The sequence below is a fragment of the Saccopteryx leptura genome, chromosome 4 (assembly GCF_036850995.1).
Source record: "Saccopteryx leptura isolate mSacLep1 chromosome 4, mSacLep1_pri_phased_curated, whole genome shotgun sequence".
Lineage (NCBI taxonomy): Eukaryota > Metazoa > Chordata > Mammalia > Chiroptera > Emballonuridae > Saccopteryx > Saccopteryx leptura.
Genome location: NC_089506.1, coordinates 143,142,871 through 143,165,444, shown reverse-complemented (window position 1 = coordinate 143,165,444; position 22,574 = coordinate 143,142,871). Strand labels below are relative to the sequence as shown.

Below are 22,574 nucleotides of genomic sequence, written 5' to 3'. Positions count from 1 at the left end.
TTATGCTAAGTGAAATAAGCCAGACAGAGAAAGAAAAATATCGTATGATCTCACATATATGTGGAATCTAATGAACAAAGTGAACTGAGGAATGGAATAAAGGAAAAGGTGGGTCACAGTTAGCAGAGGGACAGCTGTCAAAGGGAAGGGGGATGAGGGGATGGGATCAGAGAATGTAAAGGGATTAGTGAAACGATATATACATAACACTGAGGTATAGATAACAAGGACAGCAAATGCTAGAATGAAGGGGGAAAGAGATAGGAAGAGGGAGGGAAAAGGTGTATAGAAAGGGACACAGTCGGGGGTGAGGAAGTTATGTCCAGTGGGACACATAATCCATGTAACTACAATAAATTAAAAATTAATAAAAATTACAAAAAGAAAAAAGTGAAAAACCATATGATTTCACTCATATGTGGGATATAAAACTGAAACTCATAGACACAGACAAAGGTATGCTGGTTACCAGAGGGAAGGGAAAAAGGGTATAGTAAAGGGTACAGGCGGCCAAATCTATGGTGACAGAAATGACTTGACTTTGGGTGGTGGGTACACAGTGCAATATACTCATAGCAATATCATAGAAAGCTACACTTGAAACCTATATAATTTTATTAACCAATGTAACTCCAATACATTTACTGTAATTGAAATAAATAAATAAATTCTGGTGCCAATATTTCCATCTTTTATTTACCTTGATGAATACTCTAGAAGATGAGAAAAGTAAAGTCCTAAATGTCCTTTAATTTCATTTATTCAACTTGAAGATACATGATGCCTGACCTGTGGTGGCACAGTGGATAAACTGTTGACCTGGGAATGCTGAGGTCGCCTGTTCGAAACCCTGGGCTTGCCTGGTCAAGACACATATGGGAGTTGATGCTTCCAGCTCCTCCCCCCCTTCTCTCTCTCTGTCTCTCCTCTCTCCCTCTCTCTGTCTCTCCCTCTCCTCTCTAAAATGAATAAATAAATAAATAAATAAATAAATAAATAAATAAAAGAAGATACATGAAATGGAATACCTAAAGTAAATAATTACAGGAACTAAATCCATATGAATAGGAATCAAAATAGATGCATAAGATTTAGAATAGAAATGTTATAAAATATAATAAAACAATATAATTATAATTTTTAAAAAGCAAGAAATAAGATACAAACTGCTCAACTTGTACTTCTCTTCCTTCAATTTTTATTTTAATGTACTTTTATTTGTATGGGAAACCAAATATAACTTTGTTTTTATTTTTATTTTATTTTTTTTAATATTTTTCTGAAGCTGGAAACAGGGAGGCAGTCAGACTCCCGCATGCGCCCGACCGGAATCCACCCGGCATGCCCACCAGGGGGCGATGCTCTGCCCCTCCAGGGCGTCGCTCTGTTGTGACCAGAGCCACTCTAGCGCCTGAGGCAGAGGCCATGGAGCCATCCCCAGCGCCCAGGCCATCTCTGCTCCAATAGAGCCTCGGCTGTGGGAGGGGAAGAGAGAGATAGAGAGGAAGGAGAGGGGGAGGGGTGGAGAAGCAGATGGGCACTTCTCCTGTGTGCCCTGGCCGGGAATCGAACCTGGGACTTCCGCACGCCAGGCCGACGCTCTACCACTGAGCCAACTGGCCAGGGCCATAACTTTGTTTTTAATTGAAGCATAACAGTAAGATCTAAAATACTTAGCTATGATAAGTGTGGGCTCTAAAGAAAAAAAGCATTGATTCTTCTTAGAGATTATTTATGTTTAAATAAAAGTTATTACAGATAAAATTATGACCAAGTATTAGAAACAGGGTGGTGAAATGAGCCCTTTCCAAATTCTGAATTTGACTTCTTAAACTATATATTTTTTTCACCTACCAAGTTAACTGTTTTTTTCCTTATATCCTATTTTACAAGCTAATCAAATGCTTCTTAACATCACCCAAGAAATGTGTAACTTTTTTAAATGGACTAGAGGAAAATCAAAAAAACCCTCAGAGTTAACATAAATATTGGGTTGGGGAATAAGTTCGTAGCGTTTTTACCGAAGACTTTTATTTAAACAAAAAACAATAATTATATCAATAAGTTAATCAATTATATATTCACTGTTGCTGTTTACAACCTCTTCCCACCTCTCGACCAATTTGTTGATGCCGTTCCACCAAAAATCGCCTGGTCTGGTGTCAAAGAAGTTGTTGAGCCAGTTTTTAAGGACCTCTTTGTTATCGAAGGTAACGCCCTTCATATGGTTTGACAGGGAGCGGAAAAGATGGTAATCGGTCGGTGCAAGGTCCGGAGAATACAGCGGATGCTGAAGGACCTCCCATTCGAGCTCTTGGAGTGCGGTTTTGATGACTTGTGCAACATGGGGCCTGGCGTTGTCGTGAAGGAGTATGGTTTGACCATGTCGATCAGGTCTTTTCAGTCAAATAGCCTCATTCACGCGGTGTAGCTGGGCAATGTAGAGCTCCTTGTTGACCGTGGCATTCTTTTCGAGCATTTCCCAGTTCTTCATCGAATTCAGAAGGCCTTCCGCTGCGGCACGTGTCATCGACGTCAAAGTCGCCATTTTTGAACTTTGCAAACCATTTCCGTGCTGTAGACTCGCCTATGACACCTTCTCCATACACGTTGCAGATGTCCCGGGCTGCTTCGGCAGCTTTTTGACCTCAATGAAAAGCGAAGAAGAGCAGGTGTCGAAAATGTTGATTTTTGCCTCCTGGGTATTCCATTTCTAAGCCTCAAAACTAATAAAAAATTAAATAACTCAAAAATACAATTAACATAGTTTTGTAGAGCAGAAAGAGTTTTATCGAATGAATACTTACCCTTTGCCAAACAGCAAACAAATCATTGTAAAATAAAAGAAAATATAAAAACGCTATGAACTTATTCCCCAACCCAGTACATATCTGCATAAACATTATTTACATTTTCATAATTTGATTGACTTGTTAAAGAAACTTGAGAAGCAAAAAAAGTGGTCTATGACATCTTGAGTGTAGAGAATTCTTAAGAAAAGTTACCTAAATGAGAATACCAGATAGTGTAATCCAGAAAGCCTATCAATAGTACATGTCTTGGACCTTGTCAGTTGGCTCAGTGGTAGAGCGTCAGCCCACTATGTGAATGTCCTGGGTTCAATTCCAATCAGGGCACACAGGAGAAGCACCCATCTGCTTCTTCACCCCTCCCCCTCTTGCTTCTCTCCCCCCCCTCCCCCGCAGCCATGGCTCAATTGGAGCGAATTGACCCCAGGTGCTGAGGATGGCTCCATGGCCTCTGCATCAGGCACAAAGAAAAGCTTGGTTGGAGCAATGGAGCAATGGCCCCAGATGGACAGAGCATTGCTGCCTAACTTGCCAGGTGGATCCTGATCAGGGCGCATGCAGAAGTCTGTCTCTGTCTCCCCTCACTGAATTTAAAAAAAAAGAAAAAAAGAAAATGGATGTCTTAAACAGTCAAATGAACAATTCTAGTGTTCCTCAGTTCTCTTACTAACTGGTAATAATGAAACTTCATGCTTGTTCCCAAAATGTTCCCTAAATATAACAGTATATCAATCTCCCCAAATACCCAACTGTAACTCTGAATCCATTTCTCTCAAAGAAATCTGTCTCCTACCCAACCCATTTTCTCAGATTTTATAGTATACAGTGTATATAGCAGGGAACAGAAATTCACCAGTTCTTAAAGACACACATCTTCAAGGCTGGCTCTGCATAGCTGTCCCCTAAACAACCTCTAAAGGAGAAAGGTGTTTTAGCCCGTCCAGGCAGAGTACTGACAGGCAAAGTCTCTCTACATGTCAAGCTATAAATCAATTGTACACTTTGGCAGCACAGTGTTGATTTGTTCCTGGGAAATAGTAAAACAATATTTTAAATTTTTATATCATCTTCTATCTATTATCATATAGGTAGTTTAATATTTATAACCTTTCTAGATTGAGAATATATAGTTTTGGATTTCTTAAAATATTATATTTAGAAGAAACAGAAAGATCTTTTGTTTAAGAAGATCACACCATTAAATGTTAACCAATTATTCCCACTACTTTAAAAGACAAAATTTTGGAGAAATGTTAGCTCCAAAGAATTATAATATTTAATTGCTTTAATAACTAATAAATTTTACTAAATGTATGTGCCTGCATACTTTTGTAAAGAAGGTAGCATAGATAATCTTTGATAGCTTTTTTGTTGTTGTTTTTTAAAGATCCTCAGGACCACTCTTCTCATAAAGAATAACAAAATGATACAGGTTTATTCAGCTTCAAAGGCAGAGAACTTGGCCTTCTCTCAGGGGAGTAATAATTTTAATGACTCCAGAGACAAGGTTGTTATTTGGAAATCAACAAGCACAGCCTGAATTAACAGTGGCCTCTTCATGTTTTACCTTTCAATGTGAACTAATACTTTCTCCAATTTCTCAATTTTTCCTACCTACAAATAAAACTAATATATAAGCTATAATATTTATCTTGCTCACTTCTCTATTCAATATGGCAGCACTGATGCCCCAGGTCCCTAGACTAATTCTTTATTTGGGAATAAAGTTTTTTCCCCAAAAAATAAATAAAAACAGAAATTTCATCTTAATAAGGCAAGTGTACCCTCTGCTGCAATTTCAGCTAGTAGCAAACAGTCATTCTGTACATCGATTTGGTTTGTTTGGAAAGGAAAATAATGTACAGTTTCTTTCTTATTGTATGGAATGGAGATCAATAGTACACCCCTTCTTAAGAAAACACATCTATAAAAGAATGAACACAGATACATATACTGCATTATATAATACCATGTAGAAAAATTTAGTAATGGAAAGCTTAGAAACATTCAGAAAGGAATTTCAAACCTGGGAAGTCAATAATCTAATAGGTTTATAAATAATGTTTAAATAATACAACTTTAGCACCATAGCAGTATATTAGCACAGCAATCTAAATTACTTTTGTTCTTTTATGCTCATATTTCTTCTCAGCCAGTCATAGTCTAGCTGTAGAGAAACTAAGTTACAACCACGGCATATAACTGAGGCAGAATAAGTGAAAAAGAATTTTGATTTTGTTCCTCCCTCAGGAATAATGTCTAATCCTTTATAACAAAGTATTATCTATTAACACTGTAGTTCCATTTTTGCACAAGTTGCTAAAGTGGAAAATGGTGATGAATTTAGGTGGGAAAAAAGTGTGTTCTTCCCTCATTAGGAAATAATAAAAACAATAACTTCTCAAGAATTAATTCTAAACTCTCTGTGAATAAGTCAATGAAGTTTATATCATAGTTTCTAGTGGCTGGGGCCACAGATGGCACAAATCAGAATCACCTGGAGTGATTGTTAATAATTCAGGTTTCTAGACTTTCTCCCAGGTGCCTTCATCTGAATTTCAGGGAAAATGCCTTTTGATACAGTTCCTGGATATTCTCAATAGATTTAGAGTTATTTATACAATTTTACTAGTACTTTTATACTTAAATATCAATATTATCTTCCTACCTGACAACAGCAAATTAGAGTATGTAGTATCACAAAAATATAAGATATAGTAGTAATGGAAGTGTGGGGGAAAATTCAACCACAAAGACATCTATTTACAGAATAATAATAATAATAATGATGATGATTAAAAGTATGTTTGTCATGCTTTCTGAGTGTCAGAAACTAAGATGGGAACTTCAGATGCAATGATCAATAGTGCCTGGTTTCTATCCTTTGATGAGAGGGTGACTCAGATCCTAGTGCAATAAATATTGATTGTTTTTCCTATATTTTGCATATCATCAAGTTTTTTCTCAAACTCTCAATCATAATATGGTTATATTGAATTCCTTTTTAATTTTGAGACCTTAATCATTCTGCTCCGGACTAGATTGGTTGTCTTCTGGCTGCCAAATAGCTTTGTCCTTCCCCATCTTTTTGAGTTAGAGCTGCTGTTTCCTGCAGCCATGATGTCCTCCTTTTTGGTTTACTTCCTGTTTTCCTGGTGTACATCCTCAAATAACTTACTAATAAATTTTATGTAGGAAGTAAATTTTCTGAGTCCTTGCATATCTGTGTCTCCATATTTTTTTAAAAATCTTAATACAGTATTTATTTGTCTTCCTTCCATCAAACCCTGAGCCAACTACTTTTCCCAGGCTGCCTGGGAGGTTTAGGAAAAGGAACACACAGGGAAGACAAATCATGAGAAAAAGAACTGTGGGAGGAGGCCACAGCTTCCTCATATGGAGAAGAAGATGACAAAGGCCACCATCAGGCAAAAGAGCCCCACGGCCTCTGAGAGGGCAAAGCCTAGAATGTCATAGAAGAACTATTTCTTCAGAGAAGGGTTCCTGGTATGACCAATGATGAGGCTCCCAAACACAGTCCCAATTCCAGCCCAGAGCCTGCCACCCCTACTGTGGTAGCCCCAGTCCCAAAGGATTTGGCTGCTGTGTCGCTGTCTCTTGAAATGAAATTGGCTTGGAAGCTGTGACTAGAAACAAGTGAGGTCAGGAGGTAGGGGGCCTAAGCTCTCATCTGTCAGTGTCCCGGTCCTGTCAGCAGCACTGCAGACAGTGACCTGCTCCTGACCAAGGACAGGGTGGAGACAGACATGGTGCAGGCATACATTTTCAGGAGATGAGGGGCTATGGCAGGAGGCCTGCTCTCCTGTGTCTACCTTTAATGGTAGTGTGATTACAACACAATCCTAGGCTGAAATTACATTTACTTTAAATTTTGAAAGTTAATTGTGGTCTTGTACTGTTTATTGTTACTGATAAAATATATAATGTGAGTTGGATTTATTTTTCTTTGTAAATGATTCTTTGTAGTTGATTCTGTTCTATTATTGAGCCAAAGCAGTGCATGGTAAGAAGACTCTTGGTAAATCTGACTTCTTTTCCATGCAGTTTGGACTTACAAAATCTGGTGACTTAATCTCAACTAGAAAACAGCTGAGCAGAGGCAAAAATCTAGTTGCTATAACACCATCACTCAGATCTTGGTGGGGCAAAAACAATGTCTTTGTTGTTGATGTTGTTGTCCTTGTATTTCCCCCATGGGCTAAGTAAACACCACAGAGAGCAACTCTGCTCGAGAGGGCTTGAGTTGTCACTGCTAAAAGGGATATGTCTGGTGCAAGGCCACAACATTAGAAAGGAGAAGCCATAACAGGTCAGCCACAGAGAAATACTTTATGTCAGGGCATTGTAAGGGGAAAGACTCCCAGCTCCAGTAGATTGGAGGTGGGAAATGGGTACAATTAAGGACATGTAAGTACCTCATATAAGAGAGACAACATTTGGACATCTGCCAGAAAGTAGAACTTGCAGCCAAAAAAGAGTTATTAACAGCATAGCCCAATAAGCAAACATATGTTTGTTAATTACTCATCATTCTTTTCTACTTTAATCTTGGAAGAGCCAAAGACAAAATAGTGAATAAAGAGAGAGCAATATAAGAGCTGAGAGGAATCAGTAAAACATTCTGTTGCAAGTCTTGCAGCCTGAGTCAGGCCTCAACTAGGGGTGGGAGTGAGAAAAGGATTGGAAATGCAGTCTTTGACATGAATATGGTTGAGGTTAGACTGATGAGACTAGTCTATCATCTGAAAATAACAACAACAACAAATCTGTCAGATACACCTAGGAGATTGGACATTACACACTTGAAAGCAGAGGTTAAAAAAATGGAACTATTTTTTTCTGTGTATTTCCACCAATTCTAGTCCATTCAATTAGTTATATCATTTTTATTTCTTTACTATTATTTTAATAAAGTTCTGGTATAAAACATCAATAAACATGAATTCAGCTCAACATTTTAATTATAGATTTAGAAATGATCCTTAAATATTTTCAATGTGATTCTGTTTTTGTTTTACTTACTCATTACTATTCCTGTTTTATTATATTTTGTAAATCTGGAAACTTGAAACTAACCAATTTTGAATTTGTGACAGAACACATGACACACAATGGCTAGTTTGGCTGCTTTTTCCTACAAATATATTTTTAAATCAAAGCTAACACTTTTTTTTTGGCTTCAGGGAGGTATAATTTATATAACTCTGTAATCAATGTCATAAATGGATAGTAATAAAAGGCCAGACATAGTGAATATTATGAATATTACAAGAAAGTGGGTAAAAAGATAATCAAAGTTGATTTAAAATGAGATGGAGCTGGCCCTGGCCGGTTGGCTCAGCGGTAGAGCGTCGGCCTAGAGTGCGGAGGACCCGGGTTCGATTCCCGGCCAGGGCACACAGGAGAAGCGCCCATTTGCTTCTCCACACCTCCGCCGTGCTTTCCTCTCTGTCTCTCTCTTCCCCTCCCGCAGCCAGGGCTCCACTGGAGCAAAGATGGCCCGGGCGCTGGGGATGGCTCTGTGGCCTCTGCCTCAGGCGCTAGAGTGGCTCTGGTCGCAACATGGCGACGCCCAGGATGGGCAGAGCATCGCCCCCTGGTGGGCAGAGCGTCGCCCCATGGTGGGCGTGCCGGGTGGATCCCGGTCGGGCGCATGCGGGAGTCTGTCTGACTGTCTCTCCCTGTTTCCAGCTTCAGAAAAATGAAAAAAAAAAAAAAAAAAAAAAAAAAAAAATGAGATGGAGCTATGGTTGGAGAAGAGTCCTTATCAAATATCACAGGTCAAGAAGAAAAGCCTCCATATTTTGGCTCATGCCTATATAGACACACCTGCTATCATTGCCACCAAAACTCCTGTTGTACAGCTAGCCCAGTGAACAGAGATGCTTTTTCTATGATTGGCAAAAAGAGAGAAAGAAAAAGAGAAGTTGGGGAAAGAATAGATGGAAAAAGAACAGAGGAGACTATAAGGAAGAAAGAAAAGAAGTGGGATGAGAAAACAGTAAGTACAGGATTACATAAAGGAAGGTCAAGAACAGGTTATTTATGAAGAAAATTAACTCTGTTATGGGCAAGCTTTTAATCTAAGTGTTAGGCAAGAGAGGACTCCAAAGGAGAGTTCTTTCTTGAGGAAGATCAGATTTTTAGATGTGCTGTCAAATATAACAGCCACAAATTATACATTCATTTAAGGTTAAGTTGAAGTAAAATAAAATTTTAAATTCAGTTCCACAGCTGCACCTGCAGTAAATACTCAGAAGTCACATATCCTTATAGGCTATCACATTGGACAACATGGAACCATTTCTATCATTACAGACATTCTATTGGACTGTGCTGCTAAGGGGGTTTAGTGTCAGCTGAAGTCCAGCTAGTTTAGGAATAGTAGGTCAGAAATGGTTCTTGAGAGAAGAAAGAATTATGCTTGGAGAGTAGTAATCACTGTAGTCATGGATAATGTAGGTTTATTAAGTACAGTGATCAGAAACAGTAGGCAAAGTTGTATGTAAGAGGATGTGGTAAAGAACAATTGTGTAAAACAGGACATGTGAAGGACATGATGCACTTAGTTCTTTTACTCTCTTCTCTTGGACAACAAGGAAACTGAATCTCTCTCTCTCTTTTAACTATATGTTGGCTTGTTTAGTTCTCCAGATTTACATCATTCATGTCAATTGTAGTTTCAGAATTGTTAGTGATGACTGTTATCAGGACTTCTCATTAATTTATTCTGTGCGGTTAAATTTCAATCATTTGTTACAGTGAATGGTTGTGTTGATGAGAACACAGAAAACAATGTGAGGACAAGTAACATACTTACTAGATGACCTTGGATGTTATCACTTAGCCATGATCCCACCCTACTTAGGATTATCCAGAAGAACAGATCCTGTCTCCAACCTGAGCCTTATACACAAAGAAGGTTTGATTATCCATTGGTTTACTTAACACTTTGTCCTGGTTTAGCCAGAGTAACAAGGTTAGTGAAACAATTTTAAGAATCTCATTTTAACAATCAGAAGCCTTAACTCAACAATGATATAAGTCAAAAAAAAAAAAAAAAAAGAAAGAAAGAAAAAAGAAACCACATAGCCATAAAAGAACAGTAAAGAATGTGGTAGTCAGCATTCAGGAATTTTGAGCCCAGGAGCCCAGGATCCACATCTAGCCATTCAGCCATCTACTGCTTGATAGGAGGTTTTGGGGAAGATATTTTTGGAGATCTGCTTCTGGAGAGTCCTGAGAGATTCCCACTTTTCAGTGTCCTATTGGCATGAGGGTTTAGGAGGTGGGTACAAGCTATCTTTTTAACTAGGAAACATTAATCCAAGAACCAATTCCCTTGAATTTCACTTCAGTGTTCATGGTTAAGAGTACCTGATAAGCTCCTTTCTGAGGAGGTTCAAACACAATGATTTACTGGTGTCATTTCCAGTAAAACAGGTCTCTCGGTTGAAAGTTACTGGGATTCTTTAGGTTGTCTTTGAGAAAAACACCTGGGCCTTTTTGTATACTACATTAAAGCTCTGTGATATTTGGCCATATCAACCTTAAGAAAAATAGAGGTAAAATCGCTAGTGGGGCATCCAGGGACCAGCTCATTTGTCAACGATCTATGAGATTCTGTTGAAGAAGTCCTAATCGCTGTAGGAGCTACAAGTAAAGTCTTTGGCCACAGCAAGTGAAGTTTCTTGGATAGTTTTGCAAATTTCAGTTTCAATGTGCTATTCATTCTGAGTAATAGAGATGGTAAGAACACTAAAGTTTCAGAATGACAAAGCTTTAAGAATTCCTTAATTACTATGTTGGGCAGATAAAATATATTATGCTCACTTTGTTAAAGATGGTGCTGTCCACGTGGAAGCCCATCACCCAGGTGATGGTATTGGTAGCCCTTCTTGCTTGGGATGGGCGTGATTATATTAATGTGTGTTGGGGGCAGGCTGTGGGCAGGCAGGATCCTTGTAGCCTGGGGCTTGGTTTTGGGACTAAACCTTTCCCACCCTTTTTGATGTGGGGTGGGAGGAATCCCATTATGACTCAGATAAGTGACTTTGTATCAGAGACTTCCTTGTCTGTATATTGGATTAAAGGTTTTGATTTCTGTACTATAAAGTGGGGCAGACCTGGAGCTTGCTCTCTCAGTTCCTGAGATTAGTATTAGAGAAGAGAGTAGAGAAAGAAGAGCAGAGAAAGGCCATATGGAAGAGAGGAGAGGCAGCCAAGATGGTGAGTACTGAGGGGAGAAGCCAATTTGTGCAGAGTTTGTGCAGAGAGAAGGAGATGGGGAACAGAGGTGAATAAGTCTGGTGAGCTAGGAACCTTTGATTCTAGGAAACTCAGATAAGTCAGTGGCTTTGTGAGCATTGAATGAGTGGGTTTTGGAGTCCAGTGTGTGTTTTTACTTGCCTGCTGGGTGCAAGCTAGGATAAAAGTAATGGCCCACCAGTTCTTGGCTTCTTGTTTCATTACCGTCTGTCTGAATCTAATGCGAACCTGCACGGGCTGGGCGGCTGTGATGGTGGCCGTGGCTACTGGCTTTACATATTATTTTAGTGAAATGGGTAGATAAATCTATCTCTACCACTACCCAAATGTGTGACAATTACTTAGTCTAAAGTTTCTTTACTACTATTCAAGCAGTTGCTTTATAACAAGGAAACGCTTCTAGTCAGCCCACAATAGTAAGAAAATACTCATAGCTGCATCAGTGGGATAACTGAATATAATATACTGTGCTATTAGTTAGAATCCTCACAGTTCATGTGAAAATAATATAAATCTTCATGCTGACTGGGGAATTTTTTAAGTTATAGAAGATAGTCTTTAGAAAGTTTGGGCAGGTCAATGACTCAGCCATGACAGCTTTCAATAGATTATATGTAGGGACAACCAGTTCAAAAAGTTAGGTGCTCAATGTCTACCTTGTCCCTTGAGACCATGAAATCCTCCAGATTGATAATTGGCTAAGGAACCTCACAATAGTTTTTAATCTTTTAGGGGAAAGAAGCTTTCTGTTATGTGTGACACCTAAGATCAGGGGTCGTCAACCTTTTTATACCTACCGCCCACTTTTGTATCTCTGTCAGTAGTGAAATTTTCTAACCACCCACCGGTTCTACCATAATGGTGATTTATATAGTAGGTAAGTAACTTTATAAAATTTATAAAAAGCAGAGTTACAGCAAGTTAAAGCATATAATAATAATTACTTACCAAGTACTTTATGTCGGGTTTTCGCTAAGTTTGGCAGAATAAATCTTTATAAAACAACTTACTATAGTTAAATTATCTTTTTATTTATACTTTGGTTGCTCTGCTACCACCCACCATGAAAGCTGGAACGCCCACTAGTGGGCAGTAGGGACCAGGTTGACTACCACTGGCCTAGATAATAGACTTGAGACTAATAAAATTGACATCTGTCTTTTGTAACTTTGTGTATTTAGTACACTAACACATTGTCACCAAAGAAAACAAGACTTTGAATCTATCAGAACATAACAGAGACCATCCATATTTTGTGTGTATATATGTATGAATTATGTATTTTTAAGAGTATATAAGCCCTGGCCGGTTTGCTCAGTGGTAGAGCATCAGCCTAGCGGTGGAAGTCCCAGGTTTGATTTTAATCAGGGCACACAGGAAAAGCAACTATCTCTGTCTTCACCCCTCCCCCTCCACCCTCCCTCTTCTCTCTCTCTCTCTCTCTCTCTCTCTCTCTCTCTCTCTTTCTTTTTCTCCCCCTTCTCTTCCTCTTCTGCAGCCATGGCTCGATTGGAGCAAATTGGCCCCAGTCACTGAGGATGGCTCCATGGCCTCACCTCAGGTTCTCAAATAGCTTGGTTGCTGAGCACTGGAACAAGCCCCAGATGGGCAGAGCATGCCCCATAGGGCTTGCCAGGTAGATCCTGGTCAGGGCACTAGCAGAAGCCTGCCTGCCTCCCTGCCTCCAGCTTAATAAAAAAAAAAGTAGATAAGAGTTCTGAGGGAGCTGAATGTCTCTAAACTGCCTGTCTAAGGTTAAGATTATGCAATTCTAAGAAGTACAATGGCACTTCTATAAACCTTGGGACAATAACTGTCTATGTGTGTTGTTGATTTTCCCAACTGAATGAAATGACTCTGAGTACAAGGCCAATCTAAAGAATGCTGAGCATAGATCTACCACAGTAAGGTGAGCAGCAATATCTATAAATGAGGATAAAGCGATGTTAGCATTGTGGGCTATAGGAAAGTGAGAAAACACAAGCTCATTAACAGCCCTTAAATCTGTTGAAAGCTATAGCCACGCCCATTTGTTTTCTGAGGGGTGAAGCAGAGGTGTTACAAAGGCAGGTACAGAAAATAATGAATTTTTTCTGTAAGTGTGCAGATGGGATACAATTCTTCAAAAATCTCTTTTTAAAAGTAATTCTGGGTAATTTTCAGTAAAGGTATAAGATGATTGATTGAGACCTTTAAAGATACAGCCTCGCCCTGGCCGGTTGGCTCAGCGGTAGAGCGTCGGCCTAGCGTGCGGAGGACCCGGGTTCGATTCCCGGCCAGGGCACATAGGAGAGGCGCCCATTTGCTTCTCCACCCCTCCGCCGCGCCTTCCTCTCTCTCTCTCTTCCCCTCCCGCAGCCAGGCTCCATTGGAGCAAAGATGGTCCGGGCGCTGGGGATGGCTCTGTGGCCTCTGCCCCAGGCGCTAGAGTGGCTCTGGTCGCAATATGGTGACGCCCAGGATGGTCGCAACATGGCGACGCCCAGGATGGGCAGAGCATCGCCCCCTGGTGGGCAGAGCGTCGCCCCATGGTGGGCGTGCCGGGTGGATCCCGGTCGGGTGCATGCAGGAGTCTGTCTGACTGTCTCTCCCTGTTTCCAGCTTCAGAAAAGAAAATGAAAAAAATAAAAAAATAAAAAAAATAAAGATACAGCCTCCTTTATGTGTTTCATGTCTAAACTGTCTTCAGCCCAGAGGCAACTGGGGATAAATTCAAGTCCTGAGATGTTGGTGGGGGAAACAACAGATAACAGGTAACCATTTGTTCTATCGTCAAAGTACAGGACAAGGCTGCTCCTCTTTCTGGGACATTCAGAAAGACTGTCAGGTCTACATTTAATACTGGTGCCCCATAACAAATACAGCCCCTTCTCAATGGATTAACCAAAGAAAAATCACTCAACAGAAAAGTATATTTACTAATAAGAAGGCCCAGAGAGACAGGAAGTGCTCAGACAAAAGCTAAGCATGGGGTATATGAGATAACTATCACTGAAACATCACACACCCACACAAAAAGAGCTTTATCAAGGTATAAAATACCCAAAAAAGCTGTGAACCATTTTTGGAACTCAGAAATGAATGATAAAAAAGTAGTCCAAGTTTATAATCAAGAGTGTAATCCTCACAGCAACAAGAAATGGAAAGTTCTGATTTTGCAACTGTATGGAATTCTTTTTTTTGTTGAGGGTATTTTTTGGCAGACCAGAGCAGCTGCATACTCTGAAGGGTATTTAGTTCATCAGACGGTTTGTCTTTTTTCTCTTTAGATACTATCTTTTGCTCCAAGACAGTGCAATTGTTCTTCCACTGTCCTTTGTCCTTATAGTATCAGCAGGTTTCTTTATCTAGACTAAACATTAAGTGTGTCCTTGTCCTTGGGTTTTGCTAATTGTTTAAACTAACGAGCAAAGAGCTATTATTTGGTCTTGGTCTTCAATTTTTCTTTTTTTCTAAGTCAAAATATCATCAAAGTACTATGTATACTCTTATAATTCAGAAAGAGAGTCTGCCATGCTATTTATTTTCTGACTAAATATGCCACTTCAGATTTCAGACCATCAAAAAACAAACAAGAAAAAGGCAGTTGTGAAGTCTTATAACACTTTTTATATCAATCTGTAGTCAATTTTGATCTATATATATTATAGCAGTATGATCATCAATCTATTCTTTTTCTAACCAAGTTTTAGTACTTTGAGGTTGTAAAGCCAGTAGCCACGGCCACCAGCACAGCTGGCTGGCCCATGCAAGTTCACATCTGATTCAGACAGACAGTAATGAAACAATGGAGCCAAGAACTGGTGGGCCATCATCTCTAATCCTAGCTTGCACCCGGCAGCAAGTAAAAACACACACTGGGCTCCAAAACCCGCTCATTCAGTGCTCACAAAGCTACTGACTTATCTGAGTTTCCTAGAATCAAAGGTTTCTAGCTCACCATCCTTATTCATCTCTGTTCCCTATCTCCTTCTCTCTGCACAAACTCTGCACAAACTGGCTTCTCCTTCAACATTCTGCCATCTTGGCTGCTTCTCCTGGCCTCCTCCACATGACCTTTCTCTGCTCTCCTATAGCATGGGCTTCTCCTAGAACATAATCACTCTTCCCCCGGAACAATGTGATCTCTCTTCCTTTTAAAACCTTTTGGCGTGAAAGCCCTCCCCCAACACATATTAACATAATCACGCCCATCCCAAGCAGGAAGGGCAACTAATATTATCACCTAAGCAACAGGCTTCCACGTGGGCAGCACCATCTTTAACAAAGTGAGCATAATATATTTTATCTGCCCAACAGAGGTCTTACAAGGAGCTGAACTAATTGATGCATATCATAAAGTACCAGTTTAAAATTCTTTGGTAGACTTTTGTCTTTCTTTAAAGGGATTTACAAATCCTTAACTAGATTATGCAAACCTGATCCTGACCAAGAGTTAAAGCTATAAAAGTAAGGAGACTGGCCAACACCTTCTTCGTTGGTTGACAATCACTGCCTAAATACTAGCAATTGATAAAATGTCTTCCTCAGCTGTCCTGTCACTGAGACTGCAAGGAGGGAGAGGTCAAGGATGTCCAGCACTCTATCCTTGTGGAAATAGCTGAGGCTGAGCAGCAATGGACCCAAGCTTGATCCAAATCTAAATCACAAGATCAAAGATTGTGGAGGAAAACTAACCAGAGCAACTGTTAACATAACCTAATGGTTCTGAACTTAGTAAAGGAAGGGCAGGGGAGAGGGAGGGAGGGCAGGGGAGAGGGAGCAAGGGCACAAGGAACATATATGTCAGTGTCTGAAGACATTTTTAGTTGTCACAACTTAAAAGGTGGGTATGCTAGTAGTTCTAGTAGGTAGAATCCAGGATGCTGCCAAACATCTTGTAATGTACAAGACAGACTTCCACAACAAAGAATTATCCAGCCCAAAAGTTAATAGAGCAAGAATGGAGAAATCCTGGCAAGTCTTTATGCTAAAAATGCCAGACATCAGAAGGCTCTGAAGGAGAAGTTTGTTTTGGGGAAAGTGGGTAAAATGTTTAGATCTTTAACAGAAAGGGTCAAAGTTTAGTTAATTTGGGAACTCTGTCAAAAATAGTTCTCTAAATGTGGAAGAACTGTTCTTGTAGGTTCATAGATATTTGTTGGGTAATTTATATTTATCAAGAGGTGTAGAAAAGAGTTAGGAACCAAGATCACAAGCAAGAAAGAGTCAAAAGGAATGGTTGTGTGTGTGTGTGGGGGGGGTGTGTCAAGGACAGATGAAGGTCTGAGTAGAAAGTTCTCTTATAAAAACAATATGAAACACAGGCCGGCGATCTACGGGGGCGGAAACATAGTGTGATGCTATGGAGGATTTTTTGCCTTTAGAACAAATTAGAATGTGAAGAATAGTAATTAAGTTAGTTTACTATTCAAAGATCTATATAATGTGGGATACACCTATAGTACTACTCTGGTCAAGGCAATAATAGACATTAAGCCTGTTCTGTTATACTTTAAAGCCATATCAAAGATTTTTCATTGAGTAATTTTAACCTCATAGCTTCTTACCAGGCTGATACTTCTACAAACCAAAGTAAAGTGGGCAATAGTTTTACTGATGATGAAATATCTCCTAAAACAAACATATGCTAAGAGTAGTTAAGGGGAAATGATGTGGAATAAAGACAGTCTGAATTGTTTGAACCGGTTGAATGAAATCTCTCAAGACTGCAGGCTTTTATTCTGCGCCACAGAAGCGAAGTTTTTTGAAAAATGTTTTTAAGTACAAACACTCATTAAATCTACATGTTTTTAAATGGCCTTCACTAACTTTTTCTAAGAGTTAAACAAAAATATTTGAAGGAAATTTAACAGGTTTCAATAGGTGAAAAAGACTTCCTATCACCACCAGACAGAGAAAAATGACATTTTCATGAGTGGAAGCCTGCCATGGAAATACTTTTAACAAAGCCCCTTCCACAAAGCAACCTGGTCAAAGACTGAGGAGTAGAGATATGCATATGAGAAAGCACAATGCCTGGTAATAAACAGGCCTGTTTCTTTTTAATGTGTAATCTTTTAGCTTTCTGCCTGGATGATGTTATATAAGGCCATCATAATCAACAAATTTCACTGCTGCTGAGGAGAAGAGGAAGTCTAAATACATCAGCAATTTCTTAAGAAAGTACAAATGCCAAACAAATCAGGAATTCATTAACTAGATGGTGCTGACATTTCCCAGTGGCTTTTGGAGAACTGAACCATTCTTTCTTCAATCTTTACCCAGGAATAGGGGGCTCTTTGACAGTATGTATAAAGGGTAATTTTGTTTAGACTTTTTTTAAAAAAACCATGATCTGATGTGCATGCCAACCTTCAGGTTTTTTAGTATTTTATTGAGCATGACCTGAGTGAGGTACCTCTGTGGGTGGCAGGCCTTCCATATTTTATTTCCGATCTCTGCTCCTTGCTGGTCTCTGACGGGAGACTGGAGGATCCGCCTCATCTGCAGCCTGTTACAGCATAGATCAAATAGAGTAAAATTTTTTCAGAACTGCTTCTATGTCTTTCTCTTGATTACACTAGTTGTTCTTTTTGAAATATTAATTTTACAGTTTCATCTTTATCATATTTGATTTACTGGAGTTAGAACTATTCACAGTCTTCAAACAGAAAGGCTAAATAATAAATGCCAGTTCCTTTCTCTTTACCACATGACTAGACAGCCCACTGGTCAGTGTAATAGATGTCCTATAAAGAAGACAATAAGGACATAAAATATGGGTACACATCTTCAGCCAGTGCAGAGTAAGCAGAAATGGTCTGTAAATAATTATGTTGAATAAATAATAAAACAAAATTTCACAGTTATGTGGATTAATAAACAATTCTGAGCTTAGGTTGCTGGGTAAAAGACCCCCAAATCTTTCCTCATATTTATTTTCATAATATAAGACACTGACGGATTCTTGAATTTTTATAAACTACAAAAGTGAAAATTTTGGTCTTAATTACATTAAATAAAGAAGCAGATACAGTCAACAGTCTATGCAATAACAATATTCTGTTCATATTCCAAAGAGATTCTTACTCTAAATCATGCTGGTATGCCTTTAGACATTTTGGACATATTGGTATGACATTGGCTTAAAAGTGGTATGTAGAATTACATTTCTTTTTAAAAAAATCAAATTGATTTTAATTGATTTTTTCTGAATTAAAAAATATTAAATTTTGACATCGATGAAATAGCTATAGAACTCTTGCTTTAAGTATTATTTTGGGGTATTATTTTAGAAAATTTTTCAAAGTTCATTAAAATTATGCTGGAATATTATTTTAGAATGTTTTTCAAAGTATAGGTTATTTTGGTATTTAGTAATAAATGCCATTTTGTTTAGACTTATTTTTTAAAAGTCTATACTATTGCTTTGTAAATATGGTGATTTACAACAAAATATTTTTCATCTCAGAGTTCAGAAGTTTGTCAAATCACCACTATTTGCCTAATCAATTGAATTTTTTCAGGTTTCATGTTTTTCAGTCTTAGTGTATGTACTCCACTGTTTTTAAATTATTATATTTTCTACGGAAAATAAAAAGTTACGTTCCATCAAGTTGATGACTCCCTTACAATGAAAAATCAAGATTCACAATTGTTAATGGTTTCTATAATTTTATTTTCTGGGTACAAGATCATGGACAAGATCACAAGCCCATGGCTCCTATGTGTTAATGTTTCTCTGTGCATATTGCCTGCAAGGCAGAGAACTAGGCAAGTTGATCTAAAAATTTGATGTACTTACACAAAATTCGAAATTTTCTGGTTACTCAAAATATTCTAAAGCCAAGAAGTGCTCAAGTATATTGGCACTATTTTTATAGACAGTTGGTATTAGAGAATTTTTATAATTAGATGTCGAACTCTTAAGTATACAACTATAGTTACCATCTGATAGTCTTCTCCATATTCTACTGCCCAAAAGTTTTAGCTGGAAGGAGTTTTAGCATGTTCATACACTAGAAGTTTCATTATAACTTTAGAAATCTTCTGAAGATTCTAAAACTACTGGCCCTCTTGCCTAAGTTTTATCAGTTATTTCTTGATTACTTACAGTCTGCCCTCTAGTAATTTCCTCATTAAACCTTTGTATTTGGATACTATTTCTTAAGCTCTTCAATATTCAAAACTGTTTCACTATAGCCTTTATATTTGAAGCAAACTCGATTAAATATAAAAATCATAGGCTTTACTTATTGTTTCCTTGGATAATTGTAAGTTTTACCAGATATCTTTAAAGTTCAATAATTCTACTAAGAAACATGTCTATGTAAATCATTCTGGGACAACTTTTATCTGTTAAAAGTGTTCCCTTTCAATTTAAAATTTGAAGTAGTTTAGTTTCTTGGTTTCAACAAATTATTTAGGTATAATTTTAAATAGTTATTTTGCCCTATTGTTTTAGTTTTCTTTTGGGGGAGAGTGGTGTCTCCAATTATCAGTCTTCATTTCTTGGATCTCCTTTGTGATTTATATAATCTATCAATTTTTTATAATTATTTACTTTTTTTATGTTTGTTTTATTTTATATTTTTTTCACATTTCTATCTTCCTTTTAAGTGCTTCTGTGTTCTTAGTAAACAATTCCTATTTCTCAAAATTTTAACTTCTTCTTCTATTTTCCTACCAATTATTTCCAGTTGTAGTTTTACACTTCTGTTGTTTGACCATTATCTTCTTGAGATCTTCTACTTCTATTTCATAAATTCTTTTTTTATGACTCCATATTTCTTTTTAATGCATGTTGGTATGCTGACTACAGTTTCCATTAGCTTTATTTTAACATATCTTCTAGTACGTTTTTATCATCACCAGGAAAATTGTGCTACTTTTCACATTTTTATAACATTTTTTTGTATGAATACTATAACTATTACTTGTTATTTGAATAATTGAAAACTTTCTGGCAGTCTTAAAAATATTTGTAGAGACTGGGATAGTTTTCCAAATTTTACCAGTCAAGGCCATCCCAAGCCAATGACAATTTCCCCATTGTATAGGAACTCTGTAAAGGCTGGCCTCCACTGCTTTTTAGAATTTAATCAGGTTCTGGAAGACTGCTACAAACATCTCTCAGTTTCCCTGGTTTCTGTCTAAGTTGTCATCACAAGTTAATGGCCCTTGTCTTTCTAAGGATCTTTTTTCTGACTGGAAATTTCTATTCTTTCTGTCTTGAACTTCCTTAGATGTCATGTTCTTTTCTTTTTTTTTTTTTTTTTTTTTTTGTATTTTTCTGAAGCTGGAAACGGGGAGAGACAGTCAGACAGACTCCCGCATGCGCCTGACCGGGATCCACCCGGCTCGCCCACCAGGGGGCGATGCGCTGCCCCTCCGGGGCATCGCTCTGCCGTGACCAGAGCCACTCTAGCGCCTGGGGCAGAGGCCAAGGGAGAGGAAGAGAAAAACAGAGAGGAAGGGGGGGGGGGGTGGAGAAGCAAATGGGCGCTTCTCCTATGTGCCCTGGCCGGGAATTGAACCCGGGTCCCCCGCACGCCAGGCCGACGCTCTACCGCTGAGCCAACCGGCCAGGGCCTCATGTTCTTTTCAATCTCAAGTCTCACCCTCAGGATCGGGTCTTATTTTTCTAGATTAGTATTTGTGGTAAATTTACCGGTTCTGCTATAACAGGACCCGTCTGGACTCATTTTCTTCCGCACAGCTCTGTCAAAACCTCCCACATGGGCCTGCTCCCCACTCAGGTCACCTTAGTTGCCTTTGAAGCCCTTGCAAATAATCTTAAATTTGCAGGTACTTTCTTTCTCACACATTACTTTGTTAAAAAGATAGATTGTGAATTTTTTGTTAGTTTGTTCTGTGGGGTTTCCAGAAAAAATAAATGAGATGATTCAAAACTATACATACTGCTATATGAAACCTATATAATCTTATCAATGTCACCCCAAGAGATTCAATAAATAAATAAATAATAAAGACAAATCCAGAGGAAAAAATTATACTTTGCTATATTCCAAAAGAAACTGAATATCTATTAGGAATTTTTGGTAATTATAATTTTCAGGCAAAATCTTTTTTTTTAGAGCCAAGTTACTAAGCAATAATATATGTTGATATAAAATTGTCCCACATACTATAATTTAATAAGTCAAAATAAAATTGAGCATACTACTATGGATTATATTTGTATTTTAGATTTTGTCTAAAATTCATATGTTAAAGACCTAATACCAGTCCTTCAGAATGTAACCACATGAGGGGTTAAGTTCTTTGAAGAAGTGATTAAATTAAGAAGAGGCCATTGGGGCTGGGGGTCCTAATCCAACCAGACTAGTGTCCTTATAAGAAGAGAAAATATGAGCATAGAGGCCCCCAGGATGCACACACACAGAGAAAAGGTCACATGAGGACAGCCAGCCATCTAAAGGTTCAGCCATCTACCAGTTTAGCAAAAGCCTCAGAAGAATCTAAATCTTGATCTTGGAATTCTAGCTTCCAGAACTGTGCAAAAAATGAATTTCTGTTGTCTAAGCCACTCAATCTGTGGCATTTTGTTTTGGCCAGCCCTAGTAAACTAACATATACTGCTAACTCTGAAATTCATTCGGAAAGAGTAAGTACTCTTCTCTAGTGCTCAGGGGAAAAGAAAAGAGAGGTTTGTTGTGAATCCCAGCTAGAGGATTTAGAATTCTGTGCCCAGAATTTATGACTAAACCCCAAATTTAACTGCAGGGTTTGTTGTTTTATGTCTAATAATGATTTTATTTCTGAATAAATAGGTTTTCAAATGATGCATTGAACGTCTATTAAAATTTAGCAATGCTTACTTTTCCTATTTTCTTCCATCTTGTCATTTCTTTCACCTTTCTACCTAAAATACTTTTCTTAATGCTTACCATCCCATTATCTTCTGTATACATCCTTATTTATCACCTAGTCAAAACCCCATTACCTTCCCTGGCCGGTTGGCTCAGTGGTAGAGCATCAGCCTGGCATGCAGGAGTCCTGAGTTCGATTCCCAGCCAGGGCACAGAGGAGAAGCACCCATCTGCTTCTCCACCCCTCCCCCTCTCCTTCCTCTCTGTCTCTCTCTTCCCCTCCTGCAGCCAAGGCTCTATTGGAGCAATGTTGACCCGGGTGCTGAGGATGGCTCTGTGGCCTCTGCCTTAGGCGCTAGAATAGCTCTGGTTGCAACAGAGCAACGCCCCAGATGGGCAGAACATCGCCCCCTGGTGGGCATGCCAGGTGGATCCCGGTTAGGCACATGTGGAGTCTGTCTGACTGCCTCCCCATTTCCAACTTCAGAAAAATACAAAACAAACAAAAAAACCCATTACCACTCATGAGGATTTTCTAGAAAGCAGAAAAACATGTGTTTGTATCAGCACATGTGTTGATGTTGCCGCACAGCTGGGGAGTAGGGATTACAGAAAAAGAAATGTGGGGGCCATGCAGCATGTGCCTTGCATCTCTACCTTG

The 22,574-nt window shown here is 38.6% G+C and overlaps 1 non-coding gene and 1 pseudogene across 1 annotated transcript; one reads left to right on the top strand and one right to left on the bottom strand.

Annotated features, from left to right (window-relative positions):
* Positions 1-6,202: 6,202 nt before the first annotated feature.
* The window catches only part of LOC136404253 (uncharacterized), a 28,809-nt pseudogene continuing 12,437 nt past the window's right edge, over positions 6,203-22,574 (bottom strand).
* TRNAS-AGA (transfer RNA serine (anticodon AGA)) lies at positions 8,153-8,228 on the top strand. Its single transcript has one exon. It is a non-coding gene; the product is annotated as a tRNA-Ser (tRNA).